At 47.5% G+C, this 4,100-nt stretch overlaps 1 pseudogene; it reads right to left on the bottom strand.

The window, feature by feature from the left end:
* Positions 1 to 854: 854 nt before the first annotated feature.
* LOC138143985 (mortality factor 4-like protein 1 pseudogene) lies at positions 855 to 2,219 on the bottom strand (annotated as a pseudogene).
* Between the last annotated feature and the right edge of the window lie 1,881 nt (positions 2,220 to 4,100).

The following is a 4,100-nucleotide window of genomic DNA, read 5'->3' on the forward strand; positions in this document are numbered from 1 at the left end:
TGATTTCAGAAATAATCAATTATTTTACTTCATAGCTTACAATCTTTAACCCATGGGTGGGGAACATGTGGCCCTCTACATGCTCAAGTGCATCCCTTTGAGTCCAAACTTCATAAAACAAATCCTCTTAATGTAAAGCTTCCTTCTGTAAAATTTGGACTCAAATGACCACACGCAAGGACCAGGAGAGCCATATGTGATGTTGAGGTCATAGATTCCCCACCCATGTTCTAATATGAGGCCAGTTAGGTATCTGTGGGCAGCAGGTTTTTAAAAAGGTGATAAATAAAGTTCAAGACAACAACATTTTCAATAAAGATTTATTTCTGGGACTTATAAAGCAACTCTGGAAATGTCATGCTTCCTAGATAACCTTAATAGTAAGAAATCATCATCTTCAACCATTTGGACAAGAAAATGTTGCCCCAGCACGACACAAATGTCTAGAAGGGGCTATTTACTTCAACATCACAAAAGAAAATTCATGTAAAGGAATGCATTATATATAATATATAAGAAGCAAACCTTTGGCACAAGATGCTTTGCCATTACCCAGGAAAACACATTGGTGAAGTGCTTATTGTAAAAGAAGTCCAACAGAAAGAATTAAAGCAGTGTTGTCAATATCAAACATCCTACATAGCTTGCTAGTACAGAAATGAGGAGTGGCTACCAATGTTGAGAAGCAACTGAAACACATTTTTTAACTTTGATTTAAAAAATTAACATCCTGGAGAAGCAGTGGCTGCGTTGAACACAAATACAATAATTTGTGTTACCTGCTGCACAACATTGTCATTTTCCAGTTTAAAGATAACAAGTGCTGTCAGTCTTACACAAAGACTCTCAGACTCTTAAAAAGCTTTACAGTAATATTCAGGAGGGGCGAAATCATAGTCACTGGAACTAAACAAAACTGACAAATTATCTACTAAGTAATTTAAGAAACAATTGAAATGCTGCACCACTAGAGCCAAATGCTGCTCCTCAAGAGGAGTGCGGGTCACAATTTCCTCATATCTGACAAATAATCTCAAGAGATGGGGTGCTCCATAGACCTGGCACATGGGAACCCCTGGCATACTGGCCAGGATTTCAGCTTTCTGGGGTTCCTCAAACCTGTAGAGCAGATATGAGCCCAGCAGGATATTGAAGCAGTCTTTGATCCCTAACACCACTTCCCTAACGTCCCGCATCCGGCTAGCATCTGCATTGAGGGAGATTCTCTCATGGTGCTCATAGTCCTCTAGAATGGAGTCCACGTTCTTCTTGGCAGGCAGACGAAACAGCCGCTTCTGTCTGATGATCATGTCGCACTCGTTCCGAAGCCATGAGTGCAGCGGCTCAGGAATAGGCACTGTTCTCTCAGCTTTTGGGAAGAAGCCTTGATCGGGCTCCACGTCGCTGTCGCTGTCACTATGATCAGTAGAAGTCTCTGGGGTCTTTTTCTTCCTCGGGAGCAGCAGGCGTTTGCCACGACGACGACGACGACGACTCTGCTGCCCAGGCGGCCGGCCTCTGCCACGACCAGTGCTGACACTGGTGACGCCAGTCTCTGCAGTCATAGGAGTCTGACTGCGGACAGGTTTGGCTTTGGGCGTTGTCAGGCCCGCGGCTTGCTCATTTCTCCTCTGCAGAGCAGAGGCCTTTTTTCTGGTCACCGTCCCTACCCCAATCTTTTCTGCAACCTGCCGCTGCTGTGCTAGGTTCAGACTGCGTAGTTTTGTCAGATTGGCCTTGTTGTATTTGAGTAATTTGCCTTGTGGAAGCCATTCATCCTCCCACTCAGCTTGAGGGGAGGGGCGCCCTCTGAAGGCCACACGAACATCCCTGGGATCAGCACCGGCGAGGATTACCCTGTCTGCAGCCGCACTGGTGCTGGGCTGGCAGTCCTCAGGGGCCTGGAGACTGGAAGGCTGCGCGGTGCCCTCGCCCTGCAGGGTGCCCTCGGCCATCTCAGGGACCTTGGCCTGCACGATGACCGCCTGGGTGCCCTCGGCCTTCTCATGGACCTCGGCCTGCGAGATGACCGCGGCCTTCACCAAACTGCTCCTTTTCACCCCACAGTACCGGACTTGGTATTTCACCTTCCTGTACTTTACGGACACCTTCATGCACTCGGCTTTGTACAGGAAACGGCCGTGGAAACACAGCACACGCTCCCCCTCCCGGAACCTGGGCTTCCTGGGGCCCTTTCTGCCGTCCTTCTTTGGCTCCATCTCTTAACAAAGTCTCTGCACCCCCCGGCTGCGGCCCCCACCAACCTGAGCCTCTGCCTTTCGGTGCCTCAGGCCGTGTGTCCGGGAAGCCCCTCGACAATCTCCGATTTGGGCAACAGAAACCGCGAGGTGGGCCCGAGTGCTCGACAGGACCTGCCCACACAAGGTACAGCCTCGTCAGTGTATCAGCCGTCGCTAAGATGGCGTCCTGTCACCTGAATAGCACAGTCACATGCTTGTCACATGTGACCAAGCTCGGGCTATTCCACCAATGAGAAGCGCGCACAGCCCCGGAGACAACTAGCTCTGTCCAATGGCTGCTCTGTCCGCCACCTACATCACCCGATGCTCCCAGAGGGGTGTAAGGGCGGAGGTCACGCCTCTCCCCAATCCAAGCCCAGCCCCTAACCTCGCGATGTTTCTCGCCTCATCCCCTCCTTCCCCTATTCCCGCCAGTGCTTGGAAGGACTAGACTTTGACGAGAGCAGATGCGGGGGGAGGGGGCACTGCCTGAGAAAAGAGACAGGCGAGGGTGCGGCAGAATCTGGGAACAGCGCGCTGTCCATTTTGTCTCCCTTGCCCTCTTGAGACCCCTCCTCATCCCCTTGGAGCCCCCCGCCCCTTCCCCAGCCCCGCCCGGGACTTCTCCCTGCAGGTTGACAAGATCGCCCTGTTTACTGAGCAGAAAAGGCTGTCCACAACCCCGAGGCTGCTGATTCCCTGTCCCTACATAACTTTCCCCTCGCTCCTACAAGAACGCTGTGTTCTGGTCACATCTGACCCCTCAGCAGTCCCTGCACAGGTCTTGTGCTTTCCTGCCTCCGCACAGCTGCTGCCGCCGGTCCCTCAGTCTGAAGTGCTTTCCCTCACCAGAAGCCATCGTTTCTTCCTCTAACCCGGGACCCACTTTGTGGCACCACAAAGGCTCAGTGTGTGCAGGCTTTGGTCCCTGCTGTGTGTGCATGACAAGTCCATCATGGTTTTCTCCCCACCAGGTCAGAAGCTCTTCAAAAGAAGGGACTTTCCTTCTTCTCTGGAATCTCTCTATTGCCCAGGTCAGTACCTGGCACAGAGAACGTCATCTGCTGAATGAGCAAATGAAGTCCCAACGGATATTCTGCAAGAGCTAGATCCTTTCTAGAAATATCAATATCCTTTGTAGAAATATCAATAGCCAATACCAAGGAAAATTTACCGAAGTGGGAGATGTGTCTCTTCTGAGATAAAAAAAAAAAAGGATTATATGAAACTAAACAGAAAAGGCTCTTTGCAGAAAGAAACATAAACAGACCCAATTAGTCTGAGCAAATTCAGCTAAATAATTGGGAAAACACATTAATTGGTAATGGGTAGATGAAATCAATAAAAATGACACTACCTAAATTAATGTCCCAAAAGAATATTTTGTACAGCTAGAAAAAATAATGATCAAATTCATATAGAAGAAGACAATGTCTACAATCTCAAAAGTAATCACTTGTTAAAAAAGATTTATCTTATGTTAAGGATCTGGGTGAGGGTTGGGAGAAGGGTTGATCTTCATTTACAGAAACCTTCCATTTTGGAGGGAATCTCTTCCTTGGAGTCTAACCTTGCTCACTCTTGCACACATATAACGTCACCTACAACACAGCTACTAATCACCTATTAATACAATTCAGCACTTGAGCATTGGCTCCCTTTAGTATAAACCACCTTACATTCTTCTGGATGTGTTCACCAAAGCCTCATTTATTTTTAATATTTTTTATTTATTAAATAAAATTTCATTTATTACAAACCACCTTATTTATTATAATTTCAAAATAAATTATTAATTTATTATATAACCTTTATTATAAACCAACTTACATTCTTCTCGATGTGTTCACCAAAGAGAAA

This window comes from Petaurus breviceps, unplaced genomic scaffold (genome assembly GCF_028583685.1).
Source record: "Petaurus breviceps papuanus isolate PSGF00001 unplaced genomic scaffold, PetGlider_PUasm1.0 90681, whole genome shotgun sequence".
Taxonomy (NCBI): domain Eukaryota; kingdom Metazoa; phylum Chordata; class Mammalia; order Diprotodontia; family Petauridae; genus Petaurus; species Petaurus breviceps.